General features: G+C 36.8%; 1 protein-coding gene across 4 annotated transcripts in view; it reads left to right on the top strand.

The window, feature by feature from the left end:
- LOC122806803 (protein SSUH2 homolog) overlaps positions 1–25,277 on the top strand; it is a 621,468-nt gene that overhangs the window by 554,211 nt on the left and 41,980 nt on the right. The window lies entirely within an intron of this gene.

Genomic DNA, 25,277 nt, shown 5'->3' with positions numbered 1-25,277 from the left:
TGAATCTGTCAATCCATGCATCAAGTTATCCATACCTTTGACCTTGCTGCATATCATAATCCTCATAATTTACAACAAACTGTGATTTGGAGGTTCACTACCTGACATTTATGTCAGGATTAGCTTAAGATGCTCACTGTTTATTAACTGCTTAGAGCTGTTTCTGCCCATCTGTGTGTCAGATGCCTTCATGTAGCAGCACAGATTTCACTTTTTCCCTGAATTTGGCACTTAAAACACACGTGAAATTGTTACACAAAAGACAGGTATTTAGATGATTCACAGTATAATTGGCACCAGTTAGCAACATCCAGAGACACTGTACAATCTTTCCCTGTGGAATGGAAGAGGAGTACTTTAATTAGACAGTGTTGGCTTGACCTCTCTCATCTTCAAATCCATGCCATCCTATTGTCCCAAATTCCCACTGACCAATTTTTCTGTTGCCCAGCTTCCCACCACTAGTGAGCTGTGGAGGGCATGTCGGTGAACTATCAGGGATTAAATATTGATTTTGTACATGAATTACAAACTTCATTACTAGCAGGAAAAAGGGTAATGAGAACTAGTGGTGGAATGAGGAAGTACAGGAGAGTATACAGAGAAAGAGGTTGACGAAGAAGTGACAAGAGTATAAGGAGGTAAGGCATATGGCAAAGAGAGAGGTGGCAAAGGCTAAGGATAAGGCATATGGAGAGTTATATGAAAGGCTGGATACTAAGGTGGGAGAAAAGGACCTGTGACGATTGGCTAGACAGAGGGACTGAGCTAGGAAAGATGTGCAGCAGTTAAGGGTGATAAAGGATAATGAGGGAAATATACACACAAGTAAGGAGAGTGTGTTGAGCAGATGGAAAGAGTACTTTGAGGGGCTGATGAATGAAGATAACAAGAGAGAGAGAGAAGGTTGGATGATGTGGGAATAGTGAATCAGGAAGTGAAATGGATTAGCAAGGAGGAAGTAAGGATAGCTATGAAGAGGATGAAGAATGGAAAGGCTGTTGGTCTAGGTGACATACCTGTGGAAGCATGGAGGTTTTTAGGAGAGATGGCCGTGGAGTTTTTAACCAGATTGGCTAATGTAATCTTGGAAAGTGAGAAGATGCCTGAGGAGTGGAGAAGAAGTGTTTTGGTACTGATTTTTAAGACTAAGGGTGATATGCAGAGCTGTAGTAACTACAGAGGGATAACATTGATCAGTCATAGTATGAAGTTATTGGAAAGAGTAGTGGAAGCTAGGTTAAGAAGAGAGGTGATGATTAGTGAGCAGCAGTATGGTTTCATGCCAGGAAAGAGCATTACAGATGTGATGTTTGCTCTGAGGATGTTGATGGAGAAGTATAGAGAAGGTCAGATGAAGTCACTTTGTGTTTTTGTGGACTTGGTGAAAGCATATGACAGGGTGCCTAGAGAGGAGTTGTGGTATTTTATGAGCAAGTTTGGAGTGGCAGCGAAGTATGTTGGAGTGGTACAGAGTATGTACAAGGGGAGTGTGACAGTGGTGAGGTCTGCAGTAGGAGTAATGGATGTGTTCAAGTGGAGGTGGGATTACATCAAGGATCAGCTCTGTGCCCTTTCTTATGTGCCATGGTGATTGACAGGTTAACAGATGAGATCAGACAGGAGTCCCTGTAGACTGTGATGTTTGTGGATGACATTGTGATCTGTAGGAAGAGTAGGAAACAAGTTGAGGAGACTCTGGAGAAGTGGAGGTATGCTCTAGAGAGGAAGGGAGTGAAGGTCAGCAGGACTAAGAATATATGTGCATGAATGAGAGGGAGGAAAGAGGAATGGTGAGATGTAAGGAGTAGAGCTGGCAAAGGTGGATGAGTTCAAATACTTGGGAACAACAGTTCAGAGTAATGGTGAGTGTGGAAGAGAGGTGAAGAAGAGAGTACAGGCAGGATGGAGTGGGTGGAGAAGAATGTCAACAGTGATTTGTGACAGATGGGTACCAGTAAGAGTGAAAGGGAAGGTCTACAAGAGGGTAGAGAGACCAACTATGTTATATGGGTTGGAGATGGTGGCATTGACGAAAAGACAGGAGTTAGAACTGGAGATGGCAGAGTTAAAGTTGTTAAGATTTGCATTGAGTGTGACAAGGATGGACAGGATTAGAAATGAGTATCTTAGAGGGTCAGCTCAGATTGGATGGTTTGGAGACAAAGCCAGAGAGGCGAGATTGCATTGGTTTGGACTTGTGCTGAGGAGGGATGCTGGGTATATTAGGAAAAGTATGCAAAGGATGAAGCTGCCAGGTAAGAGGAAAGGAGGAAGGCCTAAGATAAGGTTTATGGACGTGGTGAGAGAGGACATGCAGGTAGTTGGCGTAACAGAACAAGATGCAGAGGACAGGAAGAAATGGAAACAGATGATTAGCCGTGGTGACCCCTAATGGGAACAGCTGAAAGAAGTAGTAGTAGTAGTAGTATAGAGAGAAGAAACTACATCAAGTGTACACAAAATAGTTTCATCACCAGTAAGCAATTATTCTCTGAGATGATCTAACAATGTCCAAGAAACTTAAAATGTACTATTTTGAACTATAGGATTGAGTAATTTATCAATATAATGTGAAATGGTGACTGTTTTGTGTCTTGGGGAGGATACTATTGGCCTAAAGGGTGACACTGTGGATCTTTATGGTATTTAGGAATTCTGAACAACCGTCCCAAGTCAGGTTGTTCCACTGACAAGAATTCAAATGCATTATAGTCAGTGTAATCAGAATTAAACAGTTCAAACAAACTAAAATCTACTTGATCAAAACATTTCTTCACATATAATTTAGAGACATAAGATTTTATGTCGTTTAACATTTTCAGAATCTCTTCTTCATACCTATCTTGTTCCATAATGGCCACTCCGCAGCCTTTGTTGACTTTTATGAATTTTACATTTTGATACATATACAAATTGGTGAGTGCTGCTTGTTCAGACGCATTTAAATTAAACTTCTTATACAATGGTTTATTACCACTAAATTATCAAAATCTTTTTCACATGCTTTAGAGAAAACCATCAAAGTACTATTTAAAGGAGAGTTAAAACTACTTGTTTTTTATCACACGTTTTAAGAACACCCTCAAAAGTATATTTCAGATTTAATTTCCAAACAAACAATTTAAAATCAATAATTAAATCTGTATATTTAGTTCACTTAGTAGAAACAAACATGAATCATTTAGTTAAAATGCTGAGTTCATGTTCTGAAAAAGAGTAATTAGCGAGATTAAATCCTGTGAAGGAAAATGCAGCAAGTTCTGTGAATTCTGCAAATCCAGATAATTTATCTTGCTGTGCCTCTTTGTCTCCCTCTGCCCTTCTTTTTTCCCTGTGCCATATGAGAATCCATGGGCATCATACGTTCTTTTGGAATGGCACTAAAAGTGGCAGATATTTACTAGAGCCGATAGATTTCCTGGACATAATGGTACGATTAATGGTAAATGTGTTTTAAAAATGAGACTTATAAAGTTGTAGTTCACAAGTATATTTTAGTTTTTCAGTTTTTTAGAATGAAAATATATATAAAATTTTATATGTATTGCTCTATTCATTGTTTAAGGATGTGAGGAATTGATGTTATTTCCATCACAATGCATGGTTGGATGTTTTCTTTTGGTGGTCTTTTGGCACATTTAAAAATTGGTGTAACTGTATCTGAAGAAGTTCCATAATCATTAAAGGGGAATGAAAGTGCTAGAACAGTTTCATTATTTCCTTTTTTGTTGGTGCAACCTGGAAGTCTTTATCCTGGTTTTGGAGTTTGTACCTGTGTTTACCATGTTTTTTTGGATGAGGTTTTTTTTAAGATATTAAGGCAAAAGCCAAATTAAAATGCAGCCTCCAGATTAAATGAAAAAACTTTAGCTCCCATCCAAATATCAAGATTTTTTTTCATTGTTTGCAGAGTCCTACTTTGTGGAATAAAACTTATTTACATATTCTTCAAGAAACCATCGAGTGTTTAAGAATTTGGATCTTATTATAGTCCTGCATTTATTTATTTTGAATGGAACAGCAAAAAACTCAGATAAACAGCTAAACATGCCTCAGAGTATCTCAGAAACAAACAAAAGCAAGCAAACCAAGGCACAAACGTCCACACAATAATTTATTACTGAATAAAACAAGAAAAGGTGGTAAAGCTTTCGAGCATAAAACTCTTTTTCAATACATTAAAGAATATATCCAGTTCATTCTTTAAATAGTTCCAGCCAGCCAATCAGAACAGAATTTTAATTAAAGCACTAATTCAAGATAAATGATGCTTTAAAAACACAGTGACCAACCTAAACATAAGAGTGCTTCATTTTCAGTATAGATTTAATACTTTTAATTTTATTGAGGCCTGGTGGCATATCAGCTCTAAAGAAATGTATCCACTTATACTGAGCAACTTCAGTTTTATTTATGATGTCACTCCCCCCTTTTATTTAGATGCACCCTTTGTAGTGCCCTTAATTTAAACATAGGCTCATTGCCATTCTCTAAAATATGCTTACATGAAGCATTAGTCTCTATCTCTCTACATATTTCTGAAATATGTAAAGCTATTCTTTCTTTAAACCTACAGTACGTCTTACATATGTAAAAACAGTACATTTTACACAATTCACAAGATAGATGACATTCTCAGTTGTACATGTAGCAAAGGTTCTAAACATAAATTTCATTCTAAGAACAGGATGTTCAAATTCCATATCAGTATTAATATATTTACAGTAAGCACAATTGTAACATGGAACTGTATTTTTCTTTTGAACTTGTACCCCATGTACCTTATAATTCATATATTTAAAACATAAACGTTTAAGAGTCTTCTCTGCTTTATATAGAAACTGTGGTCTTACTTCTGCTATCTTTTTTATTTCATTATCAGACTGTAAAATAGTCCAATTCCTCTCTATAATATGTTTTATCTGTCACGTGTGTCTATTGTACCTCATCATATAGCCTAGATTGTATTTTTTCTTTTCCTTTCCTTCATTGCAAACACCATTATTTAAAAGATAGAGACTAGCTGACTTTTTACATTCTAGGTGTATATACTGTACACTGTTCTCTATTAGGGATCTGTCATATCCCCTAGATACAACATCATTAACCATATATTCAACCTCAGATTTAAAACGAGTCGACTAGCGTGTAGTAGGCTCTTTACAACTCCTTTATATATGTGTCAGGTGCATACTACTATTATGAACATACCTAGTTGTTTGAACGTTCTTTCTATGTATGGCAGTGTGTAGCATATCACCATCTTTAAACAGAGTAACATTAAGAAAATGTATCTCTTTATCTGAGTAACTCAGATCAAAACGGAGAAAATCAGTTGTCTCCTGCAGTTCTTGAACAAACAATTCATGACTACTACCTAGCCGTAACAACATAACATCGTCTAAGAACCATTTATAAAATAGTAGTTCATTATTCTTAAAACCACTCACCATGGCATCATATACATGTAACTCTTCCCATCTAGCCAGTTCAAGGTTAGAATAGCTGTTTGCCACCAGAGTCCCCATTGCTACACCTAAAATCTGATGATAGTATCATTAAACATAAAAATATTATTCTGCAAGACCAGTTCTAATAGTGAGCATATCAAAGAAACTTTATTCTGCATATAATTGCTATACTTAGTAAGAAATTCTCTCACATGTTATATACCAGTATTATTAGGGATTGCAGTAAACAATGATTTAATGTCCATCGTCACTAAAAGAACTTCTTACTAGAATTAGTTTGCAAAAACAATCCTAAAGCATTCATAAAATCATGTGTGTCCTTAATGTAGCTATTGATACTTCAATAAAGGTTTAAATTGTTGGTCAAGATGTTTAGAAATGGCCGTAGTAACCCATTGTCCCTCAGAGACAATAGGTCTCATAGGAGGATGCTGTAGATCTTTGTGAATTTTTGGGAGGCCATAAATAACTGGACAAATTGTATGCTTAGGATTATCATTAATTGCATTAATTGGTCATACAAAGTTGTCTTAAGCCTATACACCATATTATTCATATCAGCATTATTAATAACTTTAAATATATGCTCATCCATCAAAATTCAGTTCATTAAATCAAAATACTTATCACTATCCATTATAACTACTTTGCCCCCCCCCCCCCACCTTTGTCGGCTGGTTTAATCACTGTACCAGTTCTTCCACACAGTTTAACTAATGCCTTCCTTTCTTCTTCTTCCAAATTAAAATACCTATATATACCTTTAAAAAAAATATGTATACATATCATTCTCAAACATTTTGTAAAAAGCCATAACAGTAGCTGAGCTATTAGGTACAAACAGTCTGCTTCGTTTAAGTTCACAGTTTTCATCAGAAATAGTATTTCTAAACATAGTTTTTAATGTTTAGTTCTTTAATGTATTGAAAGAGAGTTTTGTGCTCGAAAGCTTTACTGTGTTTTCTTGTTTTCTTCAGTAATAAATGGTTGTGTGGACTTTAGTGCCTTGGTTCGTTTGTTTTTGTTTTGAATGGAAAGCAACCACCTCTAATACATAGTTTGAGTTCAGCAAATCCGTGTTAAGTAACAAAGTCCTCATTTGTTAATGCCCTATATGCCAGACACAGCTTACCATGTAAGTATCTATCACTAATAGGTTCATAGGTAGGTACTAGGCTATTGGCCCTGGGACCTATATTAGCGTAGCCAAAAAGGTTTCCTGGCTTTCGCCAAACAAGAAAATTATTTTCTTGTGCCCTTTGTCAAGCAGTGCCGCAGAAGTGATCCCCAGGGTGAATTTTCTATTTCCCATCCAGTCGTCAAGATTTTTCTTAAAGAGGGCCAATGAGGAGCTTTGCTTGACATGAATGGGTAGTTTGTTCCAGAATATGGGAAGTCTCTGGGACAGGAATCTATCCCTCCAGCATGTTCTGTTTATTTTGGTGACAAGGTTTAGGTCCATGGAGCGTGTGGTTCGGAGAGATTGGGATTTATTTAAGTGTAGCATGTCCAACAACTCTGAGTTTGGCATAGCTTTGTATATTAGGCAGAGATCACTTCTGAGTAGGCGATAGAGTAAAGCTGGAGTTTTTTGAGACGGTCTGCATATGGCATCTGTTTGAGGTCGGTAATCCTCTTGGTGAGGTATTTCTATGGCCTTTCCAATTGTTGTAGGTGTCTTGTGGGATACATACCAAATGAGGCATTGTGCTCTATAATGGGTCTGATGAGGGATGAGTAGAGAGGAACAATGACCTCCTTTTTTTCTAGACGAGAACCCTTTTGTGATGAGCTGTGGCACGTAGAAGGATTTCCTGACTACTGTGGTGATGTGGTTATCAAAGGAGAGACTACTGTACATCTGTGTCCCGAGGTCTCTTATCACACTTTGTGTTTAGTGAGCTACTGCCTATGTGGTAGTTATGGGTATCGAGTTTTTCCCAAAGGGGATGGCAGTGCACTTCTTGGCACTGAGCTTGAGGCCATGACGTTGACACCAAGCATCTGTCTCTGTAAGGCCCTTTTGTAGAATGTCTACATCATTAGGTGATTCTATTATGGCTCCTAGTTTGCAGTCTTCTGCGAACTTTGTTCGCCAAAGACCTTCTGTGTTGGCCTGCACTTCAGAAAAGTAGATGCTGAACAGGAGAAGACCCAGGACCGAACCCTGTGGTACTCCACTCATCACTGGTCTGAAGTCAGACTTGGAGTCGGATACTTTTACTGTGTAGGTTCTGTCAGTGAGCCAGTTGGCCACCCATCTTGTGACATAGGGATTTATGCCCAGTTTAGTGAGTTTATCTATAATTCCAGAGTGGGGGATGGTATTGAAAGCCTTGGCGAGGTCAAGATAGGCTGTTTGCACTACCTTGCCCTCGTCTACGGCTCTAGTGACTGCTTCAAAGAAGTCAATCGGGTTTAGTAGACATGATCTACCTTTTACAAACCCAAACTGAGTGGGGTCCAGGGTTTGGAGGTTACCTATGTCTTTGTTTATAAGCTCCAGGATGATGTGTTCCATGGCTTTGTGGACCAGACTCATCAGGCTAATGGGGCGGTAGTTTCCGGGATCCGTGGTGGCACTCCCTTTGTGGAGTGGGAAATAAGTGTCACTGTGTTCCATTCAGTAGGCACATAGCCTGAAGTGAGGCTATGATTGAACATGGTACTTAGGTGGGGTGCCAGTTCTTTCTGTAGTTCATGCAGTATGCAGCCTGGAATGTTGTCTGGTCCCATGGATGCTGTGTTCTTGGCTGTGGGGAGTGCGGTCTTTACTTGTTCATCCATGATTACAGGGGCTTTGCATTCTTCTGGTATTAAGATGGGCCCTTTGGAGGGTGAGAGGGGGGTAAAGTTAGCAGTGAACCTATCTGCTAGGATGTTGGCAGTATCTGTTAGTTCTGTGTATTTAGTGCTATTGTGCTGTAGCTCAGAGCAGATCTGAGTGTTGCCATTGAGATTCTAGACATAGCTGTAGAGTGCTTTGTGGTTGTCTTTGGAATCAGTGGAGATTTTATTTTCATAACTGGCTTTGGAGGATTTTATGAGGGATCTCAGCTTCTTGCTGAGGTTGACCAGGGAGTTCCTCCAATCTTGAGATTTTACTCTTTTTTGCAACAACTTCTTCCTTCTGTTGTAGAGTTTGTTTATGGTAGGGAACCACCAGATTGGCTTCTTTTTTTTTTTTGAGGATAGCATCTTGGTTCTGTTGGAAATGGCATGTTCCATGCACTTGTGTATGTGCTTATACAGTGCATTTGTGAAAGATTCAGCAGTTGTACGTCTATTTTCCATCTGTATGGGTGTCGTGAAGTTTGTCACTTCTGTCTTAAGAAGCATGAAGTTGGCTTTGGAGTAGTTTTTGACAATGGTTTCCTTAATGAGGGGTGGGGGTGGGATATGGATGTCTAGGGTGATTAGCTTGTGGTCATATCTGACCAGCAAAGAGTTGACCTCTGGCATGGACTTTGGTTATCTGCCTGCAGGTAGCCCTCAGCTGGCCTGAATACCAGAGACTTAGTATTTCTGCATCGGTTGCTGTCGTTCCATTTCTGATGTCAGGTCATCAGGGGTATAAAAACAGGCAGCCGACACCATTACATCAGTCTTCCTTACCAAGGAGCCCGAAGTAGAAGCAGTTCACATGAGTGCCGGTTGGCCGCCACCTGAGTTTTTGTTTTACCAAACTGAGATTTCCATTCTTACTGTGTCACCTGTTTAGGCCCAGACCACAATGTACCTTGCTGTTGGTTTTGTGCCTTGTTCAATGCCCGAACTATTCGTCGTTGGGCCCTTATTGTCACTAAATTCTTCTGTTCTCGATCTCCATATTCCAAAATGGCTTCAGTAAGTCATCCAACTACTGATCTTCTGAAAAATTGTAAGGATAAAGACAGAGACAGATCGTACATGTCCAAAACTGCCGATGATGCTTCCGTTAAGCTAGTCGCCAGTTCACTAGTACTCAGTGAGATGCTTTCACAGCCCCTGATGCCCGCTTTAATGGATTTGCATGCTTCTGCCGAGACTCGTTCGGAGTCCGGTATGCCGCGAGACTCTTCTTCAACTACAGAACCTGTGAATGTCTCTACCTTGGATGGGTCCTGAGCCGCCGAGCAGGCACCAGCTTCTGAGGAAGTTCTTCGCACTACTGATACTCAACACAAACTGACTTCTTTCCTAATCCTCAAAATAAAGGGGAAAGGATCCTGCACTCATTGGATGTGCACAGACAGCTCAGATTTTACCTGGATAAGACTAAGCCCTTTAGGAAATCTGACCAGTTATTACTCAGCTTTGCACCAGGGGCAGAGGGCAAGGCCATTTCAAAACAGACACTTTCCAAATGGATAGCACACTGTATCCATTTCTGCTACAAACACCATGGGAAACCAACCCCTCAGGGGGTTAGAACACATTCCACTAGGGCAACTTCTACCTCTACAGCATTCCTCTGGGTAGTCCCTACCAGGGACATTCTGGAGGCTGCTGCCTGGAGTTCTGTACACACATTCACCAAGCATTACCACCTGCCTATATTTTCCAAATCCAGGGTGGGTTTTGCAGCTGCAGTCCTGCAGGGTGTTCTAGCCAGCCCAAACACTTATTGACTGCCTCCACCCTTTCTACAGCTTTGGGAATCAACCCAAGTGTGATGACTGCAACAGTGAAACACGAAGAACATAGTATAGTTGTGTACACTTACCAGAAATGTAGATATTCAAGTGTATTCACTGTTGCAGTCCTGGTTTCCCTCCCTCCAGCCCCCCTGCTCTCTCTCACTCTCGCTTCTCTGTGTATACTGCTCACCCCTTGCAGGGGTATTGGTATTGGTATTTACTTTTTACTTGTGGTGATGTTTTCCACCATAGCTTAGCTCCCTTTTTGGAGGCTCCTGACATTTGGGGCAAGAAAAACTGATGTAATGGCGTTGGCTGCCTGTTTTTATACCCCCTGACAACCTGACATCAGACCTGGAGCAACAGCAACCAATGCAGAAATACTAAGTCTTTGGTATTTGGGCCGACTGAGGGCTACCTGCAGGCAGATAAGCCAAGTGTGATGACTGCAACAGCAAATACACTCGAACATCTACATTTATGGTAAGTGTACACAACTGTATTTTACCCATATTGGTAATGACCAGGTCCAGGATACTTGCTGCCCCTGGTGAGGCTGTGGTCAAGCTGATCCAAGGCATTGGAATTTATGAATTCCAGAAAACATTGAGCAAATGAGTTGGTACATGAGTAGTTTTCCCAGTTGATGGTGGGGTAGTTGAAATCGCCCATAATTAACATTTTGGGTTTTACCTTAATATTTTCCAGTATCTTAAGAAATAAAGATTGGGAATCCTGGGGCATAGTGGGGGATCTGTAACAAGCTACAACCCGGATTGCAGTCTTGCCCAGTGTTAGTTGCACTTGGACAGTTTTGGATGCATTATGTTGAGCAACTAGCCTGGAGGTGTGGATATCCTTAATGAATATGGACACGCCTCCTCCTTTAGTGTTTTGGTCCAGGTTAGGTGGCCGAAAGGTGTGGTATGAATTATAGCTTGGTAATGCAGGGATGCTGTGTGGAGCCTTGAACCAGGTCTCTGTCACTGTACAGATGTTGATGTTCTCCATTTTAAGGAGTGCCTCAAGTGAGTGCATTTTAAGGTTTAGACTTCTAGCATTGAGTAGCATTACCCTCAGAGTTTGCTTGCTTGTACCTGTTACAGTAGTGAATTTAGCATTTAAACCTTGCCTAAAAAAGGCACTATAAGAGTGGCAAGAGCCTTAGCCAGTATCTGGAATCCCACACGTGACAGATGCAGGCCATCTCTGGCAAAGCATCGTGGTCTGCTGACATGGTCAGCAGACCATGATGCTTTGCCAGAGATGGCCTGCATCGTGGTCTGCTGACATGGTCAGCAGACCACGATGCAGGCCATCTCTGGCAAAGCATCGTGGTCTGCTGACCATGTCATCCCAGGCAGACAGATACTGGATCCCCTTAGAATGACACCAGAAGCTTAGCCAATTGTTGAAGTCAATCATTTTGTCCTTGTACTGTGGTATCATTCTGGGCGATGGCAGGATGCTGCTCAGGCTAGGGTCATACCTGCCTGGGCTACAAGATCCGAGAGCTCCTCCATGTCTCTTTTCATGTAGTCCAGGGAGATACGTTTCGGGTCATTCACACCAACATGGACAATGACAGAGTCATATCTGTACTTGCTGTGGACTGACCTGAATGCATGTGTTATGTGGCGGATCTTGGAACCCGACAGGTGGCTGACAGTAACTTTCTCCTTGTTTAGCTGGTGAGTGGGACATCAGTGTGCCTGACTATAGAGTCACCTATGACTGGTATGTTGGGTATGTTGTTTTGCCTTATGGGCTGAGGTTGAGTGCCACACTGACTTTATGGGCTATGTGTCATTTGGGTAATGTTGGGGGGTGTTGGTCATCTGCGTTTCAGCTTGAGAGGTCTCTGTTGCTTGGGCAGATTTTTATTGAGAGCCTCCGTGAATGTGGGTGTGTTTCTGTGTGTAGGTTTTGGTAGTGTGGGTTTTGAAGGACTATGTGTTGAGTGTGGTGTGGTGCAGGTGATAACCTTCTCCTATTGGCTGTCTAGTCCAGTCTTGGCTGGAGAGAGCTTGGCTTACAGTTTGGCTGTATAAGTGCATCTCTCACAGGTTGTAGTGTTGGGTGGTAGGAGGAGAGGGTTGTCAGTGTACATGAGACAATTGCTACATTGCCCCAAGATGCCCAGATTCATCAGGTGGAGAGGAGAAAACACTGGGATCTAACCCATGGACATACCTGGATAGGTGCTTATTCATTTAAGTTCTAAGAACTGTTTTCCTCTTGACAAGTGAGAAAAGTCGAGTGCTGTAGTAATTTGTAGTTTATTTAGTGCTTAAAATGAGTTCTGAGCAAATGCTGAGCACAAGGAAACTGTTTTGAGTGCTGAAACTAAAAAACTGGCTAGTTTTAGCACCAATCCCAAGAAGAGAAGCAGGTGATGGCATGTTTGGTGATCCACAGTCTTGTCCCAGATGATGCAAGGGTCTGCAGGCTTGTAGCCTTTTTCTGGTAGATGCCTCGAATAGCAACCAGACCAATCAGGTTTGTTAAGCACAGACACTCACTCTCCAACCAGAAAGAGTCAGGAATCAATGCACTCTGCTCCTACTCTCAGCAGGATCAGAATATAAGCACAGATTCCATGCTGTCACCTATAAAGCAGTTATTAAGCTTTCTGGTGATCAGCAGTCTCCAGGAAGTAATGTATCTTCACTCCTTCTCTAGACTAATGGAATACAGTCCACATTGCTCTATTGTAGATTCATAAGTGAGACTTTTAAATTCCATTAACCATTTTGTATACTGTCACTGAACAATTCACGAATAAATGTATTACCTTGTTGTATGTACAAAGCAAGGTAATTATATTAAATGATAGGATGTACACATACCATGAACAACCTTTTAAAACTTCAACACCATTTGAAATAAAATTCTTAAAGATTAAGCCTATCACTTTGATAGATTTAGCTTTTATAATTTGAGCAAGTGTTGTAAATTTAAGATTATTACAAATCTCAAGGTCTTTATACTCAGCTATAAGTATGAGGTTAATAAGTCCTAATCTCACAGTCAGGGTGATGCTTTCTGAAATACAAGACCCCATATTTATCCTTAATAATTTACCCATAGTGCAACTGTACTTGTATAGCTGTTAAATTTAACAGTATCCATAGAAGAAGTCACCAGACTTCCAAACTTAATGTCATCAGCATATTTAGCCATCCGTTCTAGAGAAGATTTAGACATCAAAAAAAGACAATAATATATGTCCTAACACTGAACTCTGTGGAACTCGCTTATGCACCTGAGCCCAATTTGAATAATTAGAATAAATTCTAACTCTCATTACAGTATATCTACCATATACATTGCTTGACAACAAAACAGATTTGATGAATTCTATGTGATTACATCAGCTGATTGTCTAGTATACATTCTTACATATTTTTCTCTGCATAATTATCTTCTAGTTATTCAAAAACTGAAGCAAAATGGTCATTAGTTCATAGTTATACTACACTACTGCTTTGTGACAAATACCAGTGGCTCAAAACATTTTACGTTGATCTTGTATCCTTCTGAAATAAAGTCCCTCTCACGGTCCATTATGTTATGTGTCAGCCTGGTATCCAGAATATATTGCATTTCATAATGCAGAAGGTCTGCTTGAGGAACTTCATCCATTTTAAAGTTTCTGCTCCAATGTGCATAGTTATGTCAACAGTTTCAGCTTCTTTTCCATATTTTCATACTGTAGTTTTCAGAATACATTTGATGTGAGTTCCACATCATATTATTGTCTGGTCTCAGAAAACAGAAAAAAATAAAACTGAATTCAAAGCAAACATTGTGATAGGCCATCTTGTAGCTGCTATATTCACTTACAGTTATTTCATTTTAGGCACATTTATTTATTTTATTTACAGTTTGTTAACCAGAATAGAACAGCTTCACTGAGTTACTTTCTTGTTGCTGTGATGAATACAACTGGCCTATAATGGCTTATTAAAGAATTTTTGGAAAAAAATAACAGTGACTTGTTGAAGTGGTTCTGATCAAGTATGCTTTCAGGACAGAGTGTTTATTTTAATGATATGTTTACTGTACCATTACTAGCTCTTAAAATGTCTGTCATGTGACTCAGCTGTGGCATTTCATTTGTTCATGGACTACTATAGAAAGAAGTTGAAATAATCACGGTGGTCCTTGAACAAATGAAGTGTTGCAGCTGACAAGCTTGACAAATACTTTGCTTTGGTTATTGGTTATGATTCTTACTTTGAGTGCAAGAGGTCCCAGGTTCAACTCCAGACGAGCCCATCATCCTTTTATTCCAGCAGTTAGTACACAAGGTAAGGGAGATGAGCTATTTATGAGTTGCTTCCTGTAATCTATAGATTGATTTCCTCAGCCTCCCTTTGCCTACTGTCTGACTCTGAACAAGTTAGTTAACCAGACAGTACTCCAGGGAAACTGGAAAATTGAACTATACTCCTCAATGGTCTCCTGGACAGCATGCATAAAAACTACCAATATACCTAAAACTGCACTACAAAAAAAAAGCCAGGGTACCGTTTGGCTAGGCTTATATAGGCCCTAGGGTCAATAGCCTAGTACCTACCTATGAACCTATGTATCAGCCAGTAGTCAATCCATTCCAGTGAGGATTACACTATGACACAGTGGACTTTTTTCCCAGTCCTAGAAGCACAGACAACAGGAGCAGACTGAAGTTAATTTTACTGATATCTGAATTTTCTACCTGTTATGTAAACTAAAAAAAGCTATTCTTATATTATTGATTAATAATTCTCAGCTCTGTCCTGATTCCATTCATCCCCATTTAGCATCCATATTAGTTCTACCTAGGAGACTTATAGCTGAATTAACAAAGATTTAGAGATTCCTGTTCCCATTTCATTTATTTTTTTTTCAGTTTGCTGAACAACCAAGCAAAGGCCTGCTACCTCTCTCTTGGTGTCACTGATGTAAACTTGTAGGAGAGATGAATAAAGCTGTCTATAAAGGCAATGTCTTTAAAGAAGATGGTTTCATCTGTAGTGTCCTTGGCACCTGCCATTTAGTTTGCTTCATACTTTATCCACATTGTTACCTATAACAATGTCAGCTAAAGATTTTACAACAATGCGGCCCTTACCTTGACACAGTTAGGCTAATAACATTGTGGCAGCTTCTGTGTTTCAGCACAATCTTCTGTCGTCATCCCTCCTTATTGATTCACCCATTTTTTTTGTTGGTCTTTTTATTTTATTGGTACTTCCTTATTCTTTACTCAGCAGTCAAGAAAGATTAAAATGCTAGGAAGACCTCCAGATTTACACTTCATTCACATTCTTAAGGTCATCCATAAAAGACGTCTTCCTGTACCTAACAAGTAACCAGCTAAGATGCATATTTAGTACCTTTAATTTTTCTAGGCAGTCCATATAACATTCAGTCTTATCCCATCTTTAAGGTTTCAGACTGCCCCTGTGACTGGTTAGCCATAATATCTTATTGCCTACATTACTTCCAAAATGAGAAAGCCTGTTGCCATCATATACATCAGGAGATTTCTCTGTTTTGCACATCTTTAAATATCCTAATGCTTAGTGGCAGGAAGTTGCATGGCATGTGCTACACTTTGTCCTTGATACAGTCAGAATAAAAACGTCATGGAAACTGGAAGCTCCTACATAGTACCTTTATTACTTAGCAAAGCATTTCATGGTGTCAGAAGTGAAGAAATGTATTTAGTTTGGGGAGTTTGTGTTTAAAAGTACAGAAGCATAATTTGTAGTCAGAAAAATAGTCCAGTTGCAACCACCAAAAATTGCTTTGCTGCAAGGCAGTTTAGCAGAAAATCGGTAACTCTTGAGTATAGAAACAGAAAGAAATGTATCCACCGTTCAAGTAATCTGAAATACCATATGCAGGTGCATCCGTCTCTTCTCAAGAAATGAATAGCACTGCAAAGCATAGAAAAATCTAACTGGCTTCCCGTGAAAGAAGATAAAGACTTCCTACTCACCTTTCAGCTTTTTCAGCTTCTCAAGAATTTTTCCCCCACTAGCTTCAAAACTAATCAGAGATGTACCAACTATACATCCTTTCTTTTTGGTCCTGTTATTTGACTGGTACTTCGTATTCACTTCTTTCAGCAGTCAGGAAAGAATAACATGCCAGAAAGACCTACAAATTTTACACTTCATTCTCTAATTTCTTAAAGTTATTCATAAACATCTTTCTGTGCAAGACAAACAACCACCTAAAGTACATGTTTGGTAACATTACTTTTTCAGGCAGTCCCAAAACACTCAAGGGTCATTCTATCTATAAGGTCTTTAGGCAGACAATGTGGTGTATTAGCTAGTGTCTTATTATTGTTTACACAACTGCCAAAATGAGGGTCATCCTCTCCAGACTCCCCAAACCAGACTTATTTACACAAACTGTGCTTTCCCTGTCCATGGTCCCAAAATGTGGGAATCTCTCCCCTCTTTTCTTAAAGATCATTCCTCTCACCCAGTTTCTGATCAGAACTAAAAATACATTACAGGTCTAAAGAAAAATCCCCCCCTGGTTATACAACTTAACCTCTTCCTACCCTGTTTCCTTGCACATTGCTTACAATGAGTCTTCTTTTCACCATGATTCTTTCAACATGCCAGTTCTGATATCCACTCTGTACATAATGCAGGTATATATTGTGTTTTTGTCAGTCACTCTGGATATAATGTCATGTATTTATTGTGTTTATAGCTGCATATCTGCTCTGATATCCATTTTGCAAATAATGTATGCATTTATTGCATTTTGTCCTTCATTCTGTATTTAATGTCCTGCATGTGTAAACTGTAAAAAGTGCAGCAGAAATATACCAAAGGCATCCAAGGATGTGAACATTTAAGTTATTATAAAAGACTAATATATCTGAATTTATACAAAGTCTTATGTAGATATTTAAGAGGAGACCTTCTTCAGATATATAGAGCATTTAGAGATAACTATCTATGGGAGTGTTTGTGGTTATCAGGCATCCTTTGTAGAAGTTTGTATGGGAGTAAGAAGTGTACTAATTGGGAGAGTAGCTGATACATGGAAAAGACTACCCAATTACATTAAAGCAAGCACTAGCTTAGATACTTTTAAGAACAGTCTGGACACTTTTTATGGTAATAACTGTTTTGGTATATTAGCAGGCTAGAAGGGAATTATTGCCCCTGCTTGAAATATTTGTATGTATCTATTGTCGTCAACCCTTGGCTAAGACTAAATGGGTCCAGTGGGATCAGTGCTCAACCCAGGCTAACATATTAAAATAAAACTTACTTTATTCCTCCTCTAAGTAGAATAGTTGAGAGACATGAAAATGTATCATGAGCCATATGTCTTCATGTTGTTCAATATAAACCTTGAATGTATTTACTACTTTTACCTCTCCAGAAGGGGGTAACAACAAAACAGCAACAGTTAAAGAACATTTTGGGAATTATTGTGAGCCTAGGAAGAACCTACAATCTACTTCCCATTTGTTCTTTACTGTGCACAACGTCCTACAGAGATTGTAGATTATTGTCTTACTGGGATAACGAATCAAACCATGGACTGTGAGTTTTGTGAGTCATATCATTTATTAATAAGAGACAGAAAATTCTGAGGTATAAGAAATTATCAGAAATGGGCAGACTGTTAATAAAAGCAGACCTGACCTCATCAGAAGTTGTGCATGAATGCAGAGCAAGTAAAGTTCCAAATACACTGTGCCAGTTCCCACTGGTGCCCAAGCCGCTATTAAGATTCAGGTCACCCACAACATAGTCAAGACTTTATCCCTGGCTGCAACAGAGCTGGATCACAGAGCAGATGTTGTGAGCATATCTACCAGAGAGGCATCAGGAATTCCTACAATAAAAACTAAAGATTCTTTGGGAAGTGCCACAGTCGCAAATGACTGAAGAAAAAAAGCAAAATTATTCTAGAAAAGTACTGACATTTACTAAATAAAAGGCAGTAATTGAAAGAAACTGAGATGGTGTTATTAAGGAATGAAATGCAGTTGTAATTTTCTTTCATGGATGAAGTAAATTGTTCCCATGGCTTAATGTTCAAAATTGGCACAGCAATAGTTGCCAATCAAGTAAGTATATGAAAAGCATACCTCTGAACTGTCCAGAATTTCACAGAGTGTCCAGTTTATTGCCTCATATTTTTGGTCTGGTCCTCATAACATTTGTGGTTTTCTAGAAAATCATTAAGGATTGAAGTTACTGAATAATGACAGACATTTGAATTTCAGACTTCATATCCCTCTGAAAATGCATGCTAATGCAAGACTTGTTATTCTAGCAACTTTCTAAATATATAAGAGCAGTATTTAAAATCAGTCTCCTGATTTTGGTCCTCTGTTCCCATCTTCACAAAAATAAATGTTTGTCTTTGTTCAGAATTCTTGTGCTAAGAGGTTGAGAGGTATTGTGAGAGTATATATGAATCACATCATCTGTGAATAGTAGAGTGCAGGAAAAAAAGCAACAGAACAGACGGAATGTATTGGCCAAGAATGCCACCTTAAATAGAACAAATAATGCACAAATGTTTCCATGCACATTGCACACCATAACAACAAGAATCTTTGTAAGTAGCAACTGAGCATGTGAATGTATCCTTGCAGTTTGATCTGTTTTATTTCAAGTAGAACTTGGTTTGGATTGGATCAAGAACTGAAAGGATATGAGACTAAAGAAAAGAGCCACTGGAGTGGATATACGTCCTTATCACAAAAACAATATAAACACAAAACTAAACTAGTAAACAAGTCAGGTAGCAGCAAAACCAATGCAGACCAGTAAAAGCCAAAAAGATTTAATAAGATTAAGCGCTTTTCGTTTGCTCTGTCAGCAAACTTCTTCAGACAACAAAAGTAATCACATTGTGAGTATATATACATTTTGTTCTGGGTTAATTAGTTGATTAATCAATTAACTTAGAGAGGCAACCAACTTCTCTAATTACAGAGCCATCCACTGACAATAGTAAAATACTTATGCAAAAATACTAAACAGCATTCACAACCAAATAGTGGTAGTAATAAATCTAAGAATAAAAGGAAATTCTAATAATACTAAAAGTTATGGTAATAGTTGATATAAAAAATAGTAGATATAAAAAAAAACTATATATCTATATATATATTATTTATATATACTAAATAACATATATCGATATGTGTCTTTTTTGTGTATAGAACATTTCTTATTTATAAGTAAAACCATACTAGAGTAGATTTCAGTGTGAACATTCAATATAAATAAATCAAACGTATATCAACAATTCACTTTACAGCTTCTCCTATCTAAAATATGTTTATATCTAATTCATGTTAAAACCAGATGTATATAAGAATGAATAATAATTAATTAGAATATTCTGACATTCTATATTAATATATTTTCCTAAATTCATCTTTTTAGACTTTTAAGCTTTAACACACTGCTCAAACTACAGGTCTCATTTATACCTGGTAGATTATATGCATTAAGTCTAATCTGCCAGAATAGTTCCAGCTCTTCGAGTTGCAATGGTGCAGGACCACCTCTGGTCTATAACTAAAAATCTGAACTGATGTCCAGAAAATTCTGCCACATGTTTAGCTAGGGCATTGTCTTGTTTGTTCCTGCTAATGGCATATGAGTGTTCATACATACGGTCACGGAGTCTCCTCTCCGTCTTACCGATGTAAAATGCCTGGCATCCCTGGCATTTAGCCAGGTGCACTACCATTCTAGTGTTACCACTGTATAGGGATACTACGTAAAAACTGGGTTATTTTTGCAAGTAACCCTAATATATTAAACAAATTGGGTGAATACCCGGGCACTATATTTAGGAAGGGTAGGAATTTGAAGGTACTATATGAACAACGCCGGAAAAAACAACCAAAAATAACTGGTATGTACAAATGCCAAAATTGCAATTATTGCAAATTAGTAACTGAATCCAACAGATTTGAAATAAATAATGTTCAATATAGACTGAAGTGTAGAGCCAATTGCAACACTAGAATGGTAGTGTACCTGGCTAAATGCCAGGGATGCCAGGCATTTTACATCGGTAAGACGGAGAGGAGACTCCGTGACCGTATGTATGAACACTCATATGCCATTAGTAGGAACAAACAAGACAATGCCCTAGCTAAACATGTGGCAGAATTTTCTGGACATCAGTTCAGATTTTTAGTTATAGACCAGCCAGATTTCGATGTTAGAGGTGGTCCTGCACCATTGCAACTCGAAGAGCTGGAACTATTCTGGCAGATTAGACTTAATGCATATAATCTACCAGGTATAAATGAGACCTGTAGTTTGAGCAGTGTGTTAAAGCTTAAAAGTCTAAAAAGATGAATTTAGGAAAATATATTAATATAGAATGTCAGAATATTCTAATTAATTATTATTCATTTTTATATACATCTGGTTTTAACATGAATTAGATATAAACATATTTTAGATAGGAGAAGCTGTAAAGTGAATTGTTGATATACGTTTGATTTATTTATATTGAATGTTCACACTGAAATCTACTCTAGTATGGTTTTACTTATAAATAAGAAATGTTCTATACACAAAAAAGACACATATCGATATATGTTATTTAGTATATATAAATAATATATATATAGATATATAGTTTTTTTTTATATCTACTATTTTTTATATCAACTATTACCATAACTTTTAGTATTATTAGAATTTCCTTTTATTCTTAGATTTGTTACTACCACTATTTGGTTGTGAATGCTGTTTAGTATTTTTGCATAAGTATTTTACTATTGTCAATGGATGGCTCTGTAATTAGAGAAGTTGGTTGCCTCTGTAAGTTAATTGATTAATCAACTAATTAACCCAGAGCAAAATGTATATATACTCACAATGTGATTACTTTTGTTGTCTGAAGAAGTTTGCTGACAGAGCAAACGAAAAGTGCTTAATCTTATTAAATCTTTTTGGCTTTTACTGGTCTGCATACGTCCTTATCACACTATAAGACCGTAAATACTGGACAACCTCAGAGTAAGGATTAAAAGGCATATGTTCTCCAATAGTTCTCTTCTTTAGCACCACAGTACAAACTTGTGTCATATGGTTATCTGTGTTTGCATGCCTACTTTCTTTGTCCACAAAATATAAGTGAATTAAACCTAAGTTACTTTCAGAAATCACCGAAACAGATGAACGAAAGGCCACCAACCGGAGAAAAATTATTTATTAAACAATTTGTAGACACATGCTTCTAGTTAAATTAATTATTTAATAAACTACACAAAACAAATAAATATGTAAGTGCTTTCGTTTAAAAGTTTTAAACTTCCTCAGACAATTACATTCAATGACATCACTTCCTTATATAACTTTCTTCTAATTCAAAAAAGCGGGCCCAAAAACTAAAAAGAGATCGGGCATGCTCAGTTGCCAGCAAATGGGTGTTTGAAATAAGTGAGCCACAAAAACCCTAAATTACATGAATGTATATAAAATTATTTATATCATAAACCTAATAATATTTGACTATTAAAAATTAATTAATTTCACTATAAATAGATATAATAACTAAAAACATCAAATGGAATTAATTAAATTATTATATAAATGTTCCACTAAACCTTAAATATAAATAGTTAGAATTTATTATTTATATTGATCCTTTTAAAATTAATTAAATTGACATCCCAAATCAAAAATTTGTTAGGAGTAGATTAATGATTAAAATAATTATATAAATCCATTATAATTGGAATAATAAAAAATGAATAAAAAATCTTTTATTAATATAGAATGACATAAAATAAAATAAAATGAAATAGGCAAACTAATGGCTTCCTTTATTTAAATACATAAACCGAAGTTTAAATGTTTACATATTAATCCTTAATTTTATTTCGATTTAATGCTTTTAATTTTAGAATTGGTGCTATAGAACTTCTCTCATTTAAACCTGGCCAAGAATCAGCTTGTAATTTTATTTGCCATAACAATTCTTTTTTTCTAAAATTAAATTCCACGGGGTTTTATCTTTAATTTCTATTTGGTCCAAAGCCATATAAAAAATTTCTTTTTTATATAATACTTCTTATTCCTTATAAAGAAATTTTTCCCTCCTTGAATTTTATGACACCATTTACATGCGCCACACTTATAAGTTCCAATTTTATTCATTTCTTTTTTCCCTTGTTATTATTGGCTCTAAGAAGTTCTTTAAAACATTTACCTTTTCTATACACAATTTTCGGGAAGTGGTTAATATATTTTTTTTACATTGTGGATCGTCCATTATATTTTCCCAATTTTTTATAAATACATCTTTTACCAATTGGTAATCTTGTGTAAAAGTAATTACTAATGCTTTGGAGTATTCGTTAGAAAAAACATTCTCCCAATTCATATTATTACCAAAACTAAAATTATCTGAACTTTTCTTCTCTCTAATAACATTTACACTTCTAACACATCCAACACCATCATTATTAATACCTAATTCAGTTTTTATTTTTAAAATTGGCATAAAATACCCATTTTTTTTCTTTTTTGTGTCACTTCAGAAATCAATTTCTCCACTAAAAATATAGGATATTCTTTATTTATAAACATCATTCTTAAATGATCACATTCTATTATAAAATCTGAAAATTTAGTTATCATTCGGGTTGCTCTTACGAGTTGCCCCTTAATTACAGATTTTTTCTGATGGTCTGGATGTGCACTAGTGTAATGAAGGAAGCCATTAGAATATGTTTTTTTCCTATAAATAGATGAAATATAAGTTTTAAGTTCATAGTCTTTAATTAAATTAATATCTAAATAATTTATATTATCACTCTTAATACTCCATGTAAATTTTAAAAAGGTTGTAGTTTCATTAATGCAAGTTAAAAATTCATCCAAAATATTGGAATTTTCTTTCCAAATTAAACAAATATCATCCTGGAAACGATGGTGCGATTTAATGTATGAATAATATTTACCATTAAATATGAACTTTCGCTCCCATACCATCATGACCAAGTTTGCGTAAGTGCCTCCTCAAGGCAACCCCATTGCTATCCCTTTCTTTTGAATATATTTATTATTAAAGCTTTATATAATTATTATTTAATACTATTTCAATAAGTTCTACTAAAAGATTATTAAGCTCTTGCTTTATAGAATATTCAAACAAAATTTCACTTATCCATTGGAGTCCTATATTTTGAGGGATTACAGTATAAAGGTCGCATACATCTATAGTAACTAAAATATCCTGTTTATCAAATTGAATTTCATTCATATGTTCTAAAAATGTCCAGGAATCCTTACAAATATATTTTTCTTTCATAACTAACTTCTTTAACTCGTAATCAACGTTTTAGCACATGCTGAAGTTATGGAATTCCTTCCATCCACTAAAGGGCGCATGGGAGGCTCTTCCACACATGTATGCATTTTTGGGTTCCCAAAAAAAAACGGGATCCTAGGCATTAAAATATTTAAATAGTTATATAAATCTATATCAATACGTTTATCCAAAAACATATCATTAATTTGTAAGAAAATTCTTTTATATGCTAAATTTAATTCATTTAAAGACACTTGCTCATAGGTATCTGTTCTTAACATTAATTCCATTTTTTATTATATAATTCATTTTTTATGATAACAGCTCCTCCCCCTTTATCTGGCTTCATAATTCTTGTATTTTCTTTTTGTAAACTTTTTAATATTTCCAATTCATCCTTACTTAAATTTGACAGATAATCTATCCTTTTATTGATTTTATCTAGATTTTTAAGTTGATTTTCACACATTTTCTCATAAATTAATAATTTAGGATGTAAGGGAGGATTATATGTACTTGAAATATTAAATTTACGTGGCTCATTATAAATTGAGTCTTGGTATATGAGAGAGAAATTAATTTTTCTCAAAAACAATTTCATATCAATCATAGTAGATGTAAAATCAAAAGCATGTGTAGGTACAAAAGTATAACCTTTAGATAATAAATTAGCTACTTCTTGATTAATCTCAATATCAGAAAAATTAAACACTTTAAAGTCTCCAAAATTATTTACAATAACTTGTTTCAATCCTTTTGCCAGAGCCATTAATATGATTTTCATTAGTCCGCATTTGGTGGCCATTCTCAGAATTATCTACAAGCATATTGCTTATCATGTTCTCCACTGCTTGTCCTTTGGTCTGGCCCCTTGAAACCCCACTGTTTGTTGATTTAAATGAGGGGTTTTGTTTTTAAGTCTTTCTGAGCGTCTTAGCTCAGGGAACTCTTCATTATATTCCATGTCATTATGTGGTTCAATGTCTTTATAACCATATACAGGGGCACTTAGTCTATTATAATTGTTACATGGATAAATTTTATTCTTTTTATATTGACCACCTGGAGGCCTGGGGTACGCCACCCCATTGGCATATTGACTAATGTCCCTTTTAATGAATGTAATTGTCTGAGGAAGTTTAAAACTTTTAAATGAAAGCGCTTACATATTTATTTGTTTTGTGTAGTTTGTTAAATAATTAATTTAACTAGAAGCGTGTGTCTATGAATTGTTTAATAAATAATTTTTCTCTGGTTGGTGGCCTTTTGTTCATCTGTTTTGGTGATTTGCTGTCGTTTGTGAAATATGTTGTTACTTTCAGAATGTCTACGAATTTACTAAAACTACTGTTAATGGCTGTTAGCATTACAAATAAATTCACATACATCGAGGCATGGTTGCATAAGCTTGATGTAAATTACATCACTGAGTTATGGCTTCAGGTGTCACAATATGATTCTTAAGTCCATTTATAAAGTGCTTCAGTATCTTTCAAAATCAAAGACTAGGCCTTAGCATAAACAGATACCTTATGGTATCCAGAAGGATTATGTGTACTACAAACCTTTTTAATTCTGGCCCAACTGACCATGACCTAAATTGACTTTTCTTCAAATAGTCATTTGATAGCCACCAGAGGTTAATGGTAGGACTGATGTACATCATTTTTCTTCCCCTCCTTTCTGTCCGTAGATTTTTGTCAGGCATCGCTGTAAATCTGAAGCACAACTTTTTGTTGAAGGGAGATTATGGTGAGCACTGTTACCCAGATACTGTAGGGATGCAAAGTGCTCTTTATCTGCCCATACTTCAACTCATACCTGCTCCTGCAAGATCTAGTAACAGGCAGGG

Source organism: Protopterus annectens, chromosome 7.part0 (assembly GCF_019279795.1).
Source record: "Protopterus annectens isolate FY-2018-M chromosome 7.part0, PAN1.0, whole genome shotgun sequence".
Lineage (NCBI taxonomy): Eukaryota > Metazoa > Chordata > Ceratodontiformes > Protopteridae > Protopterus > Protopterus annectens.
The sequence above is the reverse complement of the archived record's forward strand: the minus strand, read 5'-3'. Positions and strand labels throughout refer to the sequence as shown.